Source organism: Danio rerio, chromosome 12 (assembly GCF_049306965.1).
Source record: "Danio rerio strain Tuebingen ecotype United States chromosome 12, GRCz12tu, whole genome shotgun sequence".
NCBI lineage: Eukaryota > Metazoa > Chordata > Actinopteri > Cypriniformes > Danionidae > Danio > Danio rerio.
In genome coordinates, this window is record NC_133187.1 from 31131135 (window position 1) to 31152500 (window position 21366).

General features: G+C 36.7%; 1 long non-coding RNA gene across 1 annotated transcript; it reads left to right on the top strand.

Annotated features, from left to right (window-relative positions):
- The first annotated feature begins 2646 nt into the window (after positions 1-2646).
- Positions 2647-5339, top strand: LOC141376816 (uncharacterized). The gene is made up of 6 exons (XR_012388045.1): positions 2647-2684; positions 3005-3117; positions 4075-4201; positions 4378-4463; positions 4770-4812; positions 4910-5339. It is a non-coding gene; the product is annotated as an uncharacterized lncRNA (long non-coding RNA).
- Positions 5340-21366: the final 16027 nt, after the last annotated feature.

Below are 21366 nucleotides of genomic sequence, written 5' to 3' on the forward strand. Positions count from 1 at the left end.
ATGACAGACTAATATCAGCTATTTGCAAGCAATTACTCACGGAGGTCAGATTATGAAAGAGACATACTATTAAGGGAGGACTTTCAGTGTAATTATGTAATTAAGATGGAACGTGGAAAAAAATTGATGATTTGATTTATAGCTTGTGTGTGTGTGTGTGTGTGTGTGTGTGTGAGTGTGTGTGTGTGTGTGTGTGTGTGTGTGTGTGTGTGTGTGTGTGTGTGTGTGTGTGTGTGTGTGTGTGTGTGTGTGTGTGTGTGTGTGTGTGTGTGTGTGTGTGTGTTTGTGTGTGTGTTTATGCGGTGTGTGTTATCTGACCTGTCCCTTTCTCCCTAACATTTCATGGTGTAATCTTACATCTGCGACTCATATTGCCATAGCGCTGCAATAGCAGATGGTGTTAACCCACCCACAACCCCCCGCTTTTAACCCTGGTTATCAAGTAGCCCTTAAGAAGACAATAATGCCATAATTACTTACTTAAATGGACTGTGGTTTGCCAAGTATAATTTATAAGGTCTCATTTTCTAGTGTGCCACGTTTATCTGTTCACATGCTTTTTTTCTGTGTGACATCTTTATTAATTTCTGTGCCTGATAAATAGTGTTCTGATTACATCTGATTATTATGTTGCCTCGTATGCATAAACACACACTCGCTGGCCACTTTATCAAGAACACGTTCCTAATTCCAAATTAGATTTTGTCTTTGATCTATCTATCTGACTGTCTCTCCATCCGTGCGTCCGTCCGTTCATCCATCTATCCATTTATCTTAACGTTCTGATATCAATTTTATGAATAGTTTTTTTAAATTAATATTAAACAATCAATAGAAGCTGGTTTGTATCCCGTTTAGAGAGGATAGAACTGAAAGAATCACATACACACAAAAGATGTTCTTATTTTATATCTTATACCTGATAAAAATCTTCTCATCAATCCCAGTTTTAAGAACAACAGATAATAACTTGCCTTCTAGTTGATCGTTTGGAAAAGTGGCAGATTTTTCTGATGAATCATCTGTTGAACTGCATCCCAATCATCATAAATATTGCCCAGGATCTATTGGAACCTGAATGGACCCAAGATTCTCAAACAAATCAGTCAAGTTTGGTGAAGGAAAAACCATGGTTTGGGGTTGCATTTAGTATGGAGGCACGCAAGAGATCTGCAGAGTGGATGTCAACATCAACAGTTATCAAGACATTTGTGCTGCCCATTACATAGCAAACCACAGGAGAGGGCAAATTCTTCAGCAGGATAGCACTCCTTCTCATACTTCAGCATCCACATCAAGGTTCCTGAAAGCAAAATAGGTCAAGGTGCTCCAGGATTGGCCAGCATTACAGAGCATGTTTAGGGTAAAAAGAAGAAGGAGGCATTGTAGATGAATGCAAAGAATCTTGATGAACTGGGAGTCCTGCAAGAACGCTTTCTTTGCCATTCCAGATGACTTATTTAATAAGTTATTTGAGTTATTGCAGAGATGTATGGATGCAGTCCTCCAAGCTCAAGGGAGTCAAACGCAATATTAATTTGCACCACGACTTTAGATTCTATACTGTATATTATTTCTGTTAAGCGACAAGACTTTTGTCTAAGCAAAGTCAGACCTTTATCTCCTAATTAAATAATTAAAAATCAACCCTACTAAAAAAAAACAGCTTGAACCAGCCTAGGCTGGTTTTAGCTGGTCAACCAGGCTGGTTTTAGAGGGGTTTTGGCCACTTCTAGGCTGGTTAACAGCCATTTCCAGCCTGGTCTTAGCTGGTTAGGCTGGGAGATGACCAGCTAACACCAGCTTGACCAGCGTAGCCAGGCTTAAAGTGTTTTTTTTTTTCAGTAGGGAAGGCATGATCATATTTTTTTTGGCGAGATAAGCATAATCCAGAGGTCTTTGCCTTTCATATAAGCCACTTCTGATGCCAAATGACCAACTAGAAGTCAAGTTATTATTTGTTGTTTCTAAAACTTGGGGGCGACAAGACTATTGTCAGGTAGTGACAAAAGTCAAAACCCCAAACCATTATTTTTATGCTATCATTTGCCATAGTAAGTACTATAGTGTTATTGAACAATACTATAGTTCAGTACTAACATTATCTGGACTATAAGTCTATAGTTACTGCTATGGAAACAGGCTACAACAACTAGTAGTGATTTAAAGAAATTTTCTAATTATGTACTATGTTTTTAATTATAAATATTAGACTACAGTACAATAAAGTTTAGTGTAGTAAAAACGAAAGTATATGACAGTATTTATTAAAGTTTATCAGTTCACAATAGTTGATACTACATTACGCTCAAAAACCCTAGTATTGACTATAAATTACTGTAGTGTTTTTTTTTATGTGGGTTTCCTCCATGTATAGCCTTGCCAATGGCCCCCATGAGAGAGCTTTGATGCAACTGATTGGAGTTCATACAGTACACAGCAAATTCATCAGAGTTAAATTCTCGGTGTTGAAGCATTTGAGAGTAAAGTGTTGACGTTAAAGAGTTAGATTTTGATAAATGAATATAATAAGAGTTAAAATTGATTTTATTCAGTGCGAAATCAAGGAGTTATCTTTTCAACACTTGGTGGTGTTATTTCCAACATCCGGGAATTCATGCAGCCCCAGTCACTGAAGAATTTTCCAGACGCCATTTTCCATCTGAGGTTTAGAACAGCAACTGGTGAGTCAAACTACCTAAATGTTGGTATTTTACTGACTTTCTTTAAGGAAATACAGTTGTAAACATGTTGTTAAGTTAATAACTTTAGAATGGAGTGACAATTTTAAACTTCTGCGGTTCATTCATGGTCGTTTGTGTATCTAGCTTAACTGCATTACTATTGACTTCTTTTCAAGAATGTTTTTATATATGCTCACGCATACATAGTGCATAAAAACATCAAATGTACATGTTCAACACATTTCTGTCACGCTTAATGCCATTGTGTGCGTTGTTACCCATCTATAAATTAAAATGGACACTTCTCCTTTAATTCCAAGCAAACTAGCGAGGGAATCCCCGGAGCCGCCTAACGTTAGCCTACTCTGCCCGGATGCTAACGGCAACACAGGACGGGTTCCATAAGCTCTGGAGAGTTTCTAAAACATATCTGGTGAGTTAATGAACATGCTTACTTGTAAAAGGCTTCCTGACTGAAACAAATGATTGTTTGTTATTCGTGTACGTTAATTTGGTTATTTTAAACACCGCGGCCCTTTTAAACTGGTTCATTCGTGGCCGTCCATATACCGTTAGTCCATAACTTAGACTTGTGTGATAACGTACGCTTGAATTATATTAAGTGTTGACAACCATTAAAGTCGGAATGTTAACATTAATGTCTTTAAATGACCGCGTTTGCACTTTATCAGACATTTAACGTTACAGAAGTCTCCCGGAAGTTGCGGGACTAACGTTAACGTTATCCCGCAAATGCACAGAGACTCCCAGATGCCAAAGTAGATGCCCGCAAATGAATGATAATCTCCCGGAAATCGCGCGTCTCCCGCCCGGTCATTAAACACTTTGCACGCCCCTCTCCACCGCATCCCTCCCAGCTCTTCAGGTACGTCGCGCGCAAGTCACCCCCACCGCTCTTTAGGTACGTCGCGCGCAACTCATCCCATTGCTCTTTAGGTACTCATCTCTCCCGCTACCTCCCGCAAATCAACTCTGTATCCCCCGAAAATGACTTTTCCCAACTCGGGATGTCTGACGTTAGTAAGTTAGGCTATTTCTGTTGTCAGGAACATCTTAGTCAAGCTTTTTCTCCCGCATGATATTGTGCTTAAAACTATAGGCTAAACTTAGCATGTACTGTACACAACATTTCCGTTTTATTAGTGCGTTGTAAACAGCCACCTGTCTGTAAAATTAATCAACTGATTCATATTTGAGCAGCCTAATGATGATACAGGTTTGATTTGTAGATTTATTATCAATAATCAACATCTGAATCAAAAGATATCTGAAAAAGTGTGAGGCATACTTTGTGATGTTCATCTGTCTTTTTTTTATCTGAAGGTTATGCATATGTGTTAGATACTAATGTGTTGTTGTTTTTTAACAGCCACAGTTCTCTATACAATAACACAAGACCCTGTGACGGTGGCTGATTAGAGACGGATGGTGTATTTCCAGAGTTGGTGAAATGACCAAGCACACCTTCTTGGTCATATGTGGTGATAATAATGAAGGTATGTTTGATAAAGTTCTGTATTTGTTTCACAATAAGCTGAGAGGGTATTAGAGCATTAGAGAATAACAAATGACATGAAGGTGATAAGTTTTGTATTGTGGGTGAACTGTTACTTAAATAATGTTTTGCTCTTTGCTTTGCACTTTTCCTCTTCTGCTTATCCTAATATTTTAGATTATATTTGGACCTGAAACATCTGCTAGACTCCAGGAAAGGTGGCGTCAATACTGGACCTGAAAGGGCCTAACAAGTTGAATCTGGTAAAGAAACACGCACACACGCACACACACACACACACCCACGCACACGCTTACAGAAAACTGTAAGTTTATGAATATTTTTTACACTGTGGCCAATATTTTGGGGAAGTCAGCATCACTAAATGATATAAAAGATTTTAAGCTCCTCTAAATTTTGCTCCAAGTGTTGTGTTAAATTCAGGATTCTGGACAGACAGCTGCCTGTTTTTCCAGTTCTAGACATAGTGGTTAACCTAATTATTTTTGGAGATCCAACAGTGATATATGTGTTTTTTCTACTTTTCCATATCCTGTCACCTCAACCAGCTGGGAGAGTCAAGTTGTGGATCATCATGAAGATTTTCAAAAGGTGAGTTTAGATTTCTTGAATGTTTTATTTACTTTAAATGTTCTTTTAAATATATCATAGAATTTGATTGCAATTTGTTTTCAAACATTTTTCTTAGTCATGCTGGAATCTTGAAGAGTTCTTAGATGAGCATCACCCTACAGTATATCCGTGCATCAGGAACCACCAGACGAGCGATCAGCAGCTACTACATCGTCATGGATAAAAAGGTCATCCTGTGGCTGGGAAGCACATCTTTCACAGGACATGCTTGATGAGATTTCCTAGCTCCAGTTTGTTTTCACACAAGTTTACAGCATTTATACCTTCATTTAAACTGCTGTGTTTGATATGGAGGACCAAGGAAACACCAGAAGTGAAAGATTTGCACGCCAAGTTGTTTAAAATGTAATTTCAGAAGAAAACTATGCGTTCAGAAGAAAACTATGAGTGACGATATATTGAACTTTCAAATTGCTCTGATGAAACATCAAGTTTGGACATCATATTTTGTTGATACTGTCTGTACTAATAAAACATTTAAAGCATATTTGACATTGTTGCATTTTAAAAATTGAATGAATTGTTGAAGTTGTGAATGTTTTCAAATAAAATGTTTTTTATTTTGTAATTTACAGTCTTTTTGACCTTTTTACCATATTTACACTCAAGAGAGTTGAATAAATTAACAATATATTACACCAGGTGGTGTTAAATATAGTTACATTTTTTAACTCTGCCCTGAGTTAAAATTAACCCTTACTTCAGTGTCAATGTGCCAACCCTTTTGAAAGTGTTGATTTAAGTCTGTTTTGAGTGGACCCCATGTGACACTTTCAAAGTGTTGAAATTAACACCCATAGAGTTGTTTTGGGTCCCCATATTTTGCTGTGTAGTTTTTATCTTGCCACTTTTTCAAATGTGTTATTTGACCTGACGGTTATTTGTTTGAACCAGTTTCAAAATAGCTTCTTCAGCACTGGTTCTGTTTAATTGTCTTTCTGATGACAGTGTTTTCATTTTCATGTCTCTTCACCTCTCGTCCCCCGCTGCCCCTTGGACCTGATTTCTACAAAAGGCTTTTCATGTTTTGCATAAAACCCTCATGACCTCGTAATTACTCTTCTCTCTCCTGACTATTATTCTAGTGTCACTTATTCAACCTGGTCACTATTAGCCAAAGGGAAATGGGAATGAGAGCGAGAGAAACAGAATAAAGAATGAGAGAAAGAATTCAACTGAAATTAAACGAATGCATCCACTAATTGACAAAGTGAAATGTTTTACAGGGAATTTGAACATTAAAAAAAAAAAAAGGTAATATTTACACATCTGCCAAAACCTGTCGAAGAGGCTCCTGCGTTCATGGGAGAACTCCAACACAAATGCTAATTATTCCATTGATGTAATAATCATGTCTAACAGTGAGACTCGTTATCAAATACAATTAGTCAAAAACAAAACCCTGTCATGCCTGTCCAAAGCTCAGTGTTTACACTATTGCAGCTAATTCATGGTGGGCGAATTTGGGCCAAGATCGAGACTAATTATGTCATTTAGCCTTTCGCACTGCACAGCCAGCATTCTGCATGTTTACTTTTCTTTCAAAGCCACCGCAGCTTTCCGTTCATCCATGCAGACTTGCGACCTGAGAGGGCCTTGCTTCCATTATGCGCAAAGCAGTGGCTTTTAAAACCACTACTGCAGTACACAGTATTATCAAAGATGTGGCCAGGATATTCATGTCAGCGGTGCTTAATAAAACAGAAGCACTTTTCATCTTCATCTGAAGACCTGTCAGCCAAATTGGCCCTTATAGAGAGGACTGGGAGGTGCTGCTTTCCATGCAAGGCCATTAAATAATGATTATTTACCCTATGTGATCGCTGCACATCTCGCAACAACATTGATGCTTAAGACATGTTTATTTAATGTAGTACAGCCACATACGCTGCCCTTGTTTGATCTCTGCAATCGTGGAATATTTTAAATGCAGGCATGAGTGTAAAAAAATGTCAACATGAAGAATATTGAAGAGATCTGTATCGACAAGCAATGCTGTAATCAAGTGTGTCCGCTAGAGGCCGCTGTTTTTCAGTGCATTCGCAGCAGGGTGCTGTAGTAGCCCATCATTGCTTATAAGTCTGTGCCCTTGCCTCCCTCTCAAAACATAATTACTGCAGGCAGAATTGGTACAGCCGGCCCGAGCCCCATCCGGTAGACTCTTCCTGTGAGTGGTAATGAGAACAACTCAGACGGCTCTGGAAATGAAAGTGGAGGAAAATGAGAGACAATAGTGACACACACAGCCTGACATGGCATGTCAATTTGACCTGGGGATGAAACAGACATGGGTGGTAATCATATACACATACACAGCAGTCACACTGCGCTTGGCTTGATGCTTCTAATTCTGTATTCAGATCTCATTTACACCGCAAAGGTCACACATACCTCATTTCTACATAATATGATGGAGGCAGTAAAAGTGTCTGAAACTAAACCTTCATTTCACAGTATGTGAATCAGTTTTTTTGGCGGCGCAGAAGAACCCTGCTGCTTTTCTCCTCAGCACCTCAGAGGACATGTCCCCTTTCGCCTCCTGCAGGTCATTCTCCCGAGGAAGCCTCTGTCAGAGTCTGTCATCTGCGCCAGCTGTGCCTTGGAAAAACCAGCATATAGATGGGCATTTTTATTTGCGGGCTGTCAAGATTTCTTTGAGGGAAGGAGAAAAAAGTAGCAATTTAACACAAACTTTTCGTGCTGATTATTAAAAAAGGAAAACGTGCTAAAAACATATCACAATTAATCTGTGTGAAGGTTTGAGACAGTTTTAATTGTAAACTGCTGTGAATTTATTGGATCAAAAATCCAATAGCAACTGTTGACTGATATTGTGAAATATTGTTATATTAAAATACTGTTTCTGTTTCATTGATTTAAAGGTAACCTATTTTACCCCTTTTTCAAGATTTAAAATGAGACTTTTGTGTCTTCACAATGTGTCTGTAAAGTTTCAGCTTAAAACACCCATCAGATTATTTATTATACCTTTCAGAATATTGGATTTTTGATTTTTGTATTATCTCTGAATGTAGCTGTTTTTGTTACCTGTGCCTTTAATGCTGGTTCTCCCCGCCCATTGTTCTCATGTGCCTGTCAGAGTTTTCCTCAATCTCCACCTCCCCTGTGTCAGATAAAAGCACAGTGACATGCATGAAGGAAACAGATCTTACGTAACGTTTGTGAGAAATATCACAGGAAAACTTTCCCAATGATTATTTGATGTCTTTGTTGTCGGGTTAATTCAAGCCTTTTTGCAATGAGTCACACACATTGTCATTAGAAAGTTCGCGCACACACATGCAGTGCACATGTCTCCACTGTTTTTGCACTGTTTTTGTGCAGCAAATGTGACAGGATACACGTTAATATCCACTGCTGTATAAATATCTGTTATTTTAATGTACAAAATAAACCCGATTTAATGTCCACAAACTGGGATTGAATCGTGAAATTGTACTGACGTACTGACTTTTAAACTTGTAAAACTCATTCTTCATCACATTTGATGATGATCACAGAGAGCTGAACAGATCTTTTAATCCCAGTTGCTTTGTGCACATCCTATCTTGTTGATATGGATATACCTTTTACTATGGAGACCTGTTAATATGCAGCTGTCAATCAATTCGGTGGGTGAGGAAAACGCAGTCCTACATCTCGTTGCGGTGGGCCTCAAAATTAAAGGGATTTGGATCCTAAAGAGACTTTTTTTATATCACCCCAATACGACTGTGGACACACTATACCTACACACAGCTTTGTCCAACTTACAAAAGATGATTTTTATATATAATTTATTTAATTATAATGTTACAAAAAGATTTTGATTTGATACACAAATTGTTTCATGGTTCCCACGAAGGAAGCAGAAAATCTTAAAGAAAAAGTAGAAATTAAACATAAATGTTGTTAAATAGTATTTAAATAGGGAAAACTTGCTAAAAATGTAATTTATCTGAAAGTTTGAGAGAAATCTGATTGTGAAATGCTCAGCTGTAAATGTTCAGCAATTTGAAACAAAGCCTTTTTGATAATGCCTATTTTTTGCCTTCATTTGTGTGATTTTCCTATGCAATCCTTGACGTATGCAATTAGTCAGATTAACTCGCACCAAATGATGTCATTAATTCAATTAAAATTTTCATTCGATTGACAGCTCCAATAAATAAGGCACTTGTGCTGTCAACACAAATTTAACATGAGAGCCTGTCATTTCCTGACCAAAGCAGACAGACAACAAACCAGAGAGAAATGGAGAAAGAGATAGGGAATGACAGAAACGGTGACTCTGATAAATATTTTTATGCCTCTGCTGGGAAGGTTGGGATAGTGCCCTTCACGTTTATGATTGTGAGTTGTGTTTTATTATTTATTGATTTGCCCGATTTTGATTGTGACCCATGAGATGGAGGTGGAGAAGGTGTTTTTCAGCATCGTTTTGTCTCAGTGGTCGAGGTCATACACAAATGCTCACTTATTTCTCTATGGGTTTTGCTTGCATGTGCCTTAACATCATCTGCTTTGAGGTATGACAAATAACAAAGCACATTTTTTTATATAAAAATAAGATTTGGTAATGAAAATTAGGCTTGTTCACCAATACTACATTTACAAGATCAAAAATCTAATAAAAATCCAATAAAACCAGTTGTCTAATACTGTTTCTGTTTCATTGTTTAACACATAATTTAACTTTGAGCCATTCATTTTCATCAAGTTGAATTTTCAGTATGAACATAATGAGTTGCTGCTCAATAAACATGCCTGATTATCAGTGTTGATGACATTCATTTATTCATTCATTTTTATTTTCTGTTTAGTCCCTTTATTAACCAGGGGTCACCACAGCGTAATGAACCGCCAACTCATCCAGCATATGTTTTTTTCACGCAGCGATTGCTCTTCCAGCTGCAACCCATCACTGTGAAAGTGTTGATGGCAGTTGCTTCATATTTTTGTGGGAACTGTGATACACAACTGTGATTTAAAATAAAATTATAAAGAATTATAAAGTTAAAAACTATTATTTTGATACACAACATTAATCTTTTTTTCCAGAGAAAAATATGAAGCAAAAAAAAACTTTTATTTGAAAAACAATTTTATTGACGTTATAGTTTACAAAAATACTAATGTTTTACCTTACCTGCATTTATTTTCCGTTTAATGTAGTTTAATTGTTTGTGACCTTTTAGTTAACACAAAAAACGTTTTCATATCCAGATCCTGTCAAGTTCAGTCTTCACCCAGTTCAATTGCGGCCGTTTCGAACCGATGAGTTTGATTCAATGATTCACCGAGTCATTTATCCGTGAATCAAACCGCTATGCTGTGTATGTCGGTGTGGTGTATAACAAAGTGTAAATAACGTGACGTTTTAAGATGAATGCTTTCGAGTTGCTCTTTTGTGTCGGAGTATGAACTGAACATGAATTGACTTCAGTGACGAACTTCAAAACCATCGATGGAGTCTTTTGCAAGTGAGTACAACAACTTTATACTGCGTTATTTTCTGTTGCCATGTTTTTTAATGTAACTTACGTGTCATGTAGCTTATTTTTTAGATAACTTTAAATTATGCAGAGTATTTGTGTGATACTTGGCTACGTTACACTGTAGGTAGCTGAAAAAAGTTCGAGTTCATTGCATATGTTCAAACGATGAGTTCAAAATGGCTGATAGGCCTATATTTAGAGAAATAGAGATGTTACAAATGGATTATGTAAGCTTGACTCCAATTATTGTTTCAAAACAGAACTAAACTATTATTTTGCCGTATCCCTGCTGAAAAATCCAGCTTAAATTAGACTAGGCTGGTTGACTGGTTTTAGGGGGGTTTTGGCCATTTCCAGCCTGGTCTTAGCTGGTGAGGCTGGGAGATGACCAGCTAAAATCAGCTAAGCTGAAATGGCTGGAACCTAGCCTGAATATGGCCAAACCCCCTCTAAAACCAGGCTGGTCAACCAGCTAAAACCAGCCAACTAGCCTAGGCTTGTTTAAGCTGTTTTTTTCAGCATGGATTGTGCACAATGTTTGGAACCATGGTTACTGCTGTAAAGATGGTTCTATATTCGCACATTGGCTCATTTTTAACAGTACCTATATTGTTTACCATGCTAATTTGAATATTGAGTTTGAAATCTTTTTTTTTAAGTAGACCTAAACAACATTAGCCGTATTTAATTGACTGTGAACAATGTTGTTCTTTGATAGTCATTAGTTGTTAATATGCTTTCACTATTTAGAATTTATAAAAAAAATGGAAATTATATTATTAAGAGAGATTGTACAAATATAAAACTCACTTTACCACAATAACTATTTTAGTTCAGGCCCGTAGCCAGGGTGGATTCGGGTGGTTCAAAAGACCCACCCCTCACTGACAAAGGTGCAGAATTTGTTCCTCACATGAGCTCATTTGATCTATTTTGACTGCTATGACATCATACATAATAAACAAAACCCATGGAAAAAGGTTTTAAGACCAAGTGGATTCTTCTGTTGGCTGTGGCTTCAGTGTAACTTAAGCTAATCTTTTTTGGCCAATAACAATTATTTTTCATGAGTCCAACCTCCAGCTGTAAGTTAAGTCATTTTTCACTACTGTATTAAATACAGAAAATGTTTTACAAGTAACTTTTATTTTAAATCTTGGAAAAAAGACTAATAAAAAGCTGTGAAGCACCAAAGCGACAGATATTAAAATTAATTTGAACACTATTTTGGGTATTGTTGTTATCCATGAATTTTCAAATGTACTTTTTTGGTTCTAATGTTCATCTGGCAATCTAATTCGGTTAAAGAGCCCATATTATGGGTTTTTGAAAATTCCCCTCCATGTAGTGTGTAACACAGCTCTAAGTGAAGTGAAGTATCCAGCTAAGGCTTAAATCTGTAAGAATACAGTGTTTAAAACTGTTGATTCATCTATAAAAGAGTCGAATCATAGTGCTTCAAACGAGTCGCCTTGATACCGACTCATTAGGTGTTTCGCCATGACGTACGAACGAAACAAAGTTTTTCACGTGCACGCGCAAACCCGGGAGATTTCAAACCTGAGGCCCCGCCCTCTGACGCAGTAACCCAGACACACACACACACACACACCCACAAACACACGCACACCCACAAACACACGCACACAAACATGCCGGTCGATTGAAGTCACACTGCAGATGGATATATTGAGTCTCTACCCAAAGATGAAACATCAGCATTATAACCAAGCAGTTGGAAACTTCTGGAAGCTACATGCTACAAAGAATACTTCATCTGAGTTTGTTAAAGGAAGGATCAGTAAAGAGTAACTGATGGACGTCAGGATGGGTTTCTTCCTACATTTCTCAAGTGTAAGTACGTGCGGTTAAAGTTGTTGCCTCGTTGACTCTAGCTTGCAAATGTATTTAGTTGTGATTTGTTACTTGTAACCGCGTGTACTGTATCAGGTTAACTGGATATATTATCTTATCGCGTGCAAAGTCACGTTAAAAACGCGACGCGTGCTGTTTGTTTATGGAGCTCCGTGCTAGAGTTCTGCTCCCGCGATTTATTCGGAAATGTATTCCCGCGCCGCAGAAATCTGGCGCGGGGAGAGAGAGAGAGAGAGAGAGAGAGAGAGAGCGAGAGAGAGAGCGAACGAACGAACGAACGAGCTTTGTGTACTTTGTGCTGTTTTTAAACAGCCAGCTTGGCTGTCTGGACTGTATACTGGGTGATATTTGGTTGTGTTCTCCGCTCTAGCGGGACCGGGCGCGGCGGGCAGAAAACGGAGCGGGTTCTCAGGCTAAAACCTGGCGGGTGCGGGCGGAAGCGGGAGCGTTGTCATCCGGAGGTGTGTGTGTGTTTTTGTGTGTGTGTGGTATGGCGAGTACACGACTGTCTCCTTCGTTCGGTTATCCGTGGCACTATCCACTCGCCATAGTGTGGCAGCTAAAATTCACGCCTACACTATCGAGCGTGTATGAACTGTGATTACTTTTTAAATTGCTGATTAGCTATTGGCCATTTCCCTCTCTGACTGAAGGCAGTCGACCAATCGCGACAGACTGTCATCGGCCCAATCAGCGCAGATTAGCTCCGCGCTAAGGAGGGGTTTGGGAACAAATGAATCACTGGACGATTCATACAGGAGTCGCTGGGATAATTAGATAAAAATAAATGCAGATTATAAGACCATGAAAGTGTTTTTTGACCTTGCATGCATATTAGACTGTTGTTGGAGACCCTTACAACCAAGATATGACCTTATTTCATGTATAATATGGGCTCTTTAAAATAGTGCTAAAATGTTTCTAAAATGCTGTATTTAAATCTCATAATTAAATAGTAGCCTAAATAAGGCTTAAAACCGCAAAAAGGTCCAAAAATACAAAGAACCACCCCTTTTAACAGGCTGGCTACAGGCCTGTAGTTGGAGCAAGTCAGTTAACTTATTTTATGAACAAAAGTCTGTACTGTATAAACATTTTCACTTGCAACTATTTGTGAATTTGATATTAGGCCTACTAAATTATATTGCTAAAACAAAAACATTCAGGGGTATTTTTGCTTTCACAACATGAATTATACAGACGTTTATTATACTAATAGTATATTCAACATTGATTAACATCCAAAGTTTTAATACAAATACCTTGATTGGTGTAGTTTAACCATGGTTAATTTGGTCACCATGTTTTAACTACAATAATGATGGTTTTGTGTGTAAAATCATGCTTGATAAAAAAATGTTTGTTGGAAAGAATGTGATAATCTCTGGTTTATCAGCTTGCACATTGTAAAAAAAAAAAAAAAAAAAAAAAACCCAAACAATTACAACATTATTCTAGACAAATATGGCACACCCCATTTGAGTCAGTTTGTTTTCTTCAATGGAGCGTTCTCAATTCCCAGCCCTACTCAGTGAAGTCTCCACCGACTTGTTTGTCATAGAGCATCACTGACAGTGTTCACTGGGCGAATACAGCGGCTCCCAGATTGAAACAGCAGAAAAGAATCAGTCGAGATGAAACACTGTTCTCGAACAAAGGCACAAAGATGTGACAAGCTCTTGCTCTTCTTCTGTCATTCACGCAGAGTGTTTTCTCAAAACACTTTTTGATGTGCCGTGTTACGTTTTGATGGGCTTCTGCCGTCTAGCTCCTATAGATGACCCTTTGTCCCTTTTTCCAGCTTCTTTTCCACTGTACTGACACTGATGCTGACATGGAGTGACAAACACACTGTGTGTGCATTTCCGACTGTGTGTATGTCTGTTAATGCGTGACAATGCAAACATAACCCCTGTGACGACCTCTCCTGGGATGCCTCTCAGCGGATACACGCTTCACCCCACACTGCTGAAAAGGCAAACAGGTCCCATCAGAGTGGACAGGCCAAGGGAACATCGCGCAGCAGCAGCCTTTTACTGCTCTGTCACTCAAGCCTAATTCTTCTCCTCTATCCCTTACTATCCAGCGCTCCATTTCCAAAGCTTTGATTTATGGCCTGAGCAGGAGGGAGAGTGTGTGTGTGTGCGAATGTGAGCTTAGAAAGCTTTGATCTTCTGTTGCGTGTTCTGTGGGTTGAACATCATATTTTGATACTGTGGCACTGATGTTTAGGCTGCTTTTCACACTTTTTCGTCTGCATGCATTCATGTTGAAATAGGGCTGATTTCACTTTCCCCATGAGGCCTATAAAGAAAGAATGAAGGATGCATGAATCTGACTAGATGAAAATTATCTTTTTCAGATGCTTCGCTGCACCTTTGTGTTAGGGATGTTGATTTAGTATTTTAATTAAGTGCTGTTAATTAAATCAAAAGTATTAAATCGCTGATGTGTGCATATGCTGCAGTCAAGCTGTTTAAAGTATATAGTGCAACAGAACGCAAGAAAACGTTCACTAAAAAAATGACAATTCTGTTATCATTTAAACTTATGTCCAAAAGTTTTCAATTTTCATGAAAGAAATTAATGTTCTTATTTAGCGAGAAAGCTAAAGAAATCAAACGATTTCTAAAGATCTTATTTATCATAAAATTCTTAAATTATGGGGACTGTTTAAGACATTTAAAATAATAATAACAAACCAATTAAATAATTAATTCTAAAGATTTATATTACAAATTATGAGGACTGAAGAATCATTTTAGATTTTCAAATAGATTTATAGTTTTAAAGTATTTCACAAATGATAGTTTTGCTGTTAATGAATATCTGATTAAGTAAATGAAGTCTTGGTGAGCAAAGGAGACTAACTGTGGCTTAAGTTAATTATTCTCACACTTGAACTTTTTTCTTGTTTTGCTGTAGGTGTAATATAATTGAAAGAATAAAAGAAAATGGAAAGAGATCATATTTTAAGAATAGAAGTGCAAAATTTCTGCCAGCTGCTTTACTGGAGTGTGAATCGCATGTAGAACAATGGATTTCACTTTAAGGATATTTGCTTATGAATGTAAAACAAGTACATGTAAATATCAGATTGTTCTCAGCAAAACTAAACAAAGTATAGAAATGATCAAGAAGACAATAATAATCCATTTTTCTTAAGACTTATGGTTGTTTTAATATTGGTTTACATGGTAAAATGTAATATGCACATAATAAAAAATTAAATTTATTTATATGTACTGTTGGGGATGTTTTCATCCACTCTGAGGTGATTTCAGGTCTTAATTTGACCACAACTTTTTCTGTTTTAGCTAGCAGAATTATTTTTGGTTATTTTGTGACGTTTTGAGAAATGATTTGATTTGGAGTAAAACCTTCAACAATGCACTGTGTAAATTTACTATCCTATTGTTATGTTAGGGATGACTGCAGCCACTAAATGAAACTACTGTAAAAGAGCATCAAATAAATATTCTTTTCAGTTTTATTTTTCATAACCCTGTTGATCAACCTCAATCCTGATCAAAACTACTAAATTACTAAGACAATTACAGGATTTTAACTCTTTAATTGTCAAATTTACATAATGATGTCACAGATTTCAAAACACACCCCAAAATTTGGTATTTTCAATAAAAAATGTAAATGTGGACTGGATGTTTTTTACTTTCTATTACAGATATTGTATCTGTGAAACAACGTTGCCTTTGATGCATTGTTTTTGATTAATTTTCATTTTTGTTCTTAATTTTCTGTTGATGCTGTTTTTGCCCTATTGACTTCCATTATAAAGACATTTTTGTGATCGCAAAACTATGACACCATATAATTATGCATTTTTGATTGTTGGTGGTTTTCCTTATTGGGAAGAGGTCAAATTTGTCAAGTTACTGTTGATCATTAGCTGTCACCATTAACCCTTTAGATAGACCTGTGCAAAAAATAAATAAATAAATAAATAAAATAAAAAAAGCTTAGTGTCAGGATTTTATATGAAGTGTAACAGCAAATTAAAGTGTGTGTATGTGTGTCTGTGAGTGTGTGACAGTGACTTTTTCGCACTTACCTTGATGTCTGAGAAAATCAAAAAATGCATCTCAGCTCGCAGAACTACAAGGGTTAAACAAAAACAAAGACTGTATTTATGTACCATCAAATGTGGTTATAATGGAAGTCAATGGAGTAAAAATGGCCACCAATGGTAAATTAGGGAGATAAAAATAAAATCTAACAGTGCAGTAAAGCCAATGTTGTTTAGAATCGTTCACACAACCAATACTGAAAATACGTAATTTTGTGTGTTTTAACAAAATCAATGACATAATATGCGAACTTGGCAATGAAAGACTTAAAATTCTGTAATTTTCTTAACAATTTAGTAGTTTTGATCAGGACTGAGGTTGATTGAAAGATTTATGCAAAAACAGTTTGAAAAAAAATACTAATTTAGTGGATGTTTTCATGCCTAATATAACAAAAAGGGAAGTGAAATTGAACAGTGCACAAGGGTTAAATGAATTAAACAATTAAATATATAATCTTTTTCCCCTGCAGAAAAAAGGGATTGAGCAAGAAGTGTGATTAAATAATGACAGAAATTCCATTTTTAGGTGAACAATGGCACTTGATGTCTAAGTGTTAATAGAATGTGTCTGAAAGTGTTAATACTGAAAAAGACAGTACAGAGGTGGGCGATGTGGTTAAAATGATCTCTAATTAGTTTGATAATGATTATGGAATGTTGACTTGATTAACAATAGTATTAGTGTCTGTTCCTTTGTGTGTGTTTGCATATGTGAAAGATGTTACCACAAAGTTTACAACAGCGTTATCCTAAAAAAATCTCTGATTTAAAATCAGGGCTATTCTTTGCTAATTTGGTTCCCTCGTCAAAATTTTATAATGCACTCCTTGCTTTGCAGCAAAAGTATTGTTATTGAGATAATAGTTAATGCAATATGTATTGCTGATGTGTGATAAATCACATTTATATAATGTATAGGTTGTTTATAGAAATTTGACCAATCAGGTTGCTATCTTTATCCCTTACCTTCCCATATTTTTGCTGTTCTGCTATTGACTGAATCGGCCCAAATGTGAACCCAGAGCTGAAAATAAATACTAATGGCTAGAGTTGTGGCGAGAGGAAAAAACCAGCCAATCAGAGTCTTCTCAGAGAATTGTTTGCACCCTAACAGTTTTTAGTCTAAATTAGAATGAAGAAGATTTGAAAAATTAAATCATTTACCTGTTTGTTTTATTATCATGAAATAAATAAATGATTTAAAAACAGCTTATAAAAATAGCATTTAGGAAATGTTATATCTTTAAAAATATCATTATCGCAGTACTCTACAACATTGCATATTTTTTCAGTATCATGCAGCTCTACTTTCCAGGCAGGTCCACTACTATTTTACACAGAAACTGCATGCTTGACCTCAAACAAGTTGCAGATATAATATTCACCTTATTCTTTGCATATGAGCGGGCGCAGCCATTTGAATCTTTTTGGCTCGAGACTTCCGGTTCTATTCACTTCCATTCATTTTTAGACGTTAAAAATAGCTCGTTCTGCTGCTTGATGTTGCAAACTGACATTTTCTTATTGTACGATTCTGCTTTGTTTGTATAATCATGCAAACACTTGTTTGTAGAGCGAGTCATTTAACCGTTTTCTGCAGTTTATTATTCCTAGTATTTCTCCCATTGGAAATTCTAAAGCAGTTGCAAAAACAAGCTCACTTCTGCGCTGAAGAGTAAGGTCAATAAGTTAAGAGTTAGGGTTGGGCAATATGGCAAAAATTTATCACAATATTTTTTTTCATATCAGTGGATATCGATAATTATCACATTTTTTAGTTTTCAACAACCAAAGACTAGGGAATCAGGGATGCACCGAAATGGATTATTTGGCCGATACAGATAACCGCTAATTCTTCAGACTTGGAGGCCGATAGCTGATATATATAGGCCGATAATTACAAATATTTCAAAATGTTATATTTTTATGCATCAAACTTCAAAGCTAAAAGCTGAAACTCTTTTCTTTGAAACACGTTTGAACTGAATAGCCTACTGAAAGCAAAAAAAAAAGCTATGATTGTAATTTCTTAGCATCTTCATAAGGGTGGCCTTGTTTTAAATGATGAAACGGGTTTGTGTTAGTGCCTGCACTCTCAAATAAAGGTACAAAAACTATCACTGGGATGATAGTTTCCAAAGGGTACAAGTTTATACCTTAAAAGTTCATATTAATACCTCAGGGGTACATAATGGTACCTAAAAAGTACAAAAGTGTTCCTGTTACAATTTTTAGGTACTAGTATATACTTGAGATACCAATATGGACCCTTTAGGTACAAATGTGTACCTTTTGAAAAGGTACCAGCCCAGTGACAGCTCGCATACCTTTATTTCTGAGAGTGTGGTTTTGATGGCAGGAGTTGTCTGCCCAGTTTGCAGTGAGCGTTGCTCTGTTTTGTGTTGGATTGCAAAAACCTAAGTAGCTCCAGACTGAAGTTTAGTAAAGTTTCTTGTTAACAATGTCTGTGACTGTGATCTTTTGCAACTAACAGTGTGGCTGTAAACTTGTACTATGTGCGACATCCAGAAGTGCAGGCTGCAAAATGCCTGCGGGGCCTTACACATATTTTATAAACAATATCAAGTAATTATCGAACTATCATTATCGTTTTATTGAAAAAAAAAAAAATTTTGATAATTATTGTTATCGAATTATCGCCCAGCCCTAGTTAGAGTATTGCACAAAAATCTGACATAAACTTGTAGCTGTGAATTTAAGTAAAAGAGGTTAAAAACAATAACTCATACAAGTCAGTTTTGCCTCTCTGTCTTCTTGATATCTGCATACCAATATGCTTCATCACATACAGCTAAAGTCAAAATTGTGTGAATTGTTTTTTCTTTTTCAAATATTTCCCAAATTATTTTTAACAAAGGTTTTTTCACACATTTTTCGTCTCGTTTTTCGGCTAGAGTGACAGCAGTTTTTAATTTGTTAAAAACATTTTAAAGTAAATATTATTAGCCCTCTAAAGCTTTTTTTTCCGATTGTCTACAGAACAAAACGCTGTTATACAATGATTTGGCTAACCTTGTAAATCCTTTAAATGTCACTTTAAGCTGAATACTAGTATCTTGAAAAATACCCAGTGAAATATGATGTAAAGTTATGATGGCAAATCAGTTAATAGAAATGCTGGATAAATTGGAAGTTCAATCCACTTTGATGACCCCTGATTAATAAAGGGACTAAATAAATATACTTGGTGGCTGATAATTCTGACTTCAATGGTTTGCACAGGAAATGCAAATAAATAAATGTATAGAAGTCACCCCAAATAAAAAAAATAAAAACTTATTCTGCCCTCATTTGTCCTCCCCTAAAATTTTTAAGATTCATCTTTTTCCCCCTTGTTCTCTGTCAGACTGCTAATTGATGCAGATCTAATGTCTGATTTGTTTAAACCTCTCCTTATTTGTTGTCTCACACAGTTGTGGGTTGGACCGGAATGCTTTGTTGTTGTTTTTGTGTTGACGTTAATTAGAATAAATTAAGCAAGTATCTGGATGCGTTTAGCCGAGCTGGCTCCTGATTGAAGTGGAAATGGCAGCACCTGACAACTGGATCACTGCCAGTGTGAGAGAACGAGAGCTCGGGCCACGGCGGGGTCATCTTTTGCAGACTACACTCAAGAATCATTTGCAATCTCGTCGCGGGGCCGGGCAGCCATCTTAAAAGCGCCGTCTAGACTGCAGAGAAGATCCAAAGCCTGGTGGGACCTCATGAACTGCCATTCATGACGAATTACTGTTGTATTAAACCTTGGGCTACAGAGACAAAGAGTTTGCGTTTCACAAACTGGATCCTTGGCATATTTTGAAAGCATTTTGGGAAGGAAAACCAACTGTAAACAAACAATTTCCACATGGGAATTGTTGTGTGCTGAAAGAAAATTATCGTGTTGAATTATTGCATTGGTAAAGACTTTGTCAGAGCTTGCTTTGCGCACATTTTTTATTTATTTTTTTGTTCCATTGTGAGAGTGGAGCTGCTTGGAATAACAGCCGTGCGGACATTTATCAAGCTTGCTAGCTCTGTCAGGCTATAAAGCATTAGTGGGGGTGGAATCCTCTTTTCGGTATCAGAGGTTACTAATGGTGATGTAGTACTAGAGCTTCTTGCTATAATAAGTAGCCGCGTGTAACACACTGGAGAGCTGATAACAGTACTCCACCCTATACAACACTGGTTTATATCACTCTTTAATACATTACTTGTGTGTTCATCCTATGAAGCAATAATGATGGCCTTGAATGAGTGGGTGTGATTTAAGGGTTGCTCTTGATGTACGGTATTGCTTGAATTACGTGATGTGACCTTTTTTTTCTTCTGAGCAACAATACATAACATTGGCGTTTTGCAACTGAACTGAAACATTGAAGGATTTTAATGTTTTAATGTGTGTTAAAACAGCTTTGGTAAGATTATTTATCAATATGTGGCTCTTTATGGATTCTCGAAAGCTATAGAAATTAAAAATGTAAAACAGGAAATATGTTGGGATCGTTGTTTTCGTTTACATCCCTCAGAATATTGGTAGAGTGGAAAGACAGTGACTGAGCCAATTCAGTGGATGGGGATGAGGGAGTTTGGCAAGAACACAGGGGTTATACCCCTACTCTTTACGAGAAGTGCCATGGGATTTTTAATAACCTCAGAAAGTCAGGACCTCGGTTTACCGATAATTGTGGTTTTGTTTTTGCCCAGTTGGAGAGATTTTTGCATAATTTTCATCGTGTTGCAATTTTTTCTTCTTTTTTCATGATTATAATACTTTTTGTCTCTCAGAATATATTTATATAATAATTTTATATCTCAGAATTTGATTTTCGTGGTTTCAGTTTTTTCTTTTTACAGTTTTGTTTATCACATTGTAACTTTATTCACTCAAAAAGGATTTTTGCTGCTTGCTTAAACTACTTCTAAAATGAGCTGAAACAACACCATTCTGGAGATTTGCCTGGGAAACTTAATTGTTTTATGTTCGATCTACTTAAATTAGTTGCATTCAGTTAATGGATTTGTGTTGGGACAACATGAATGAGC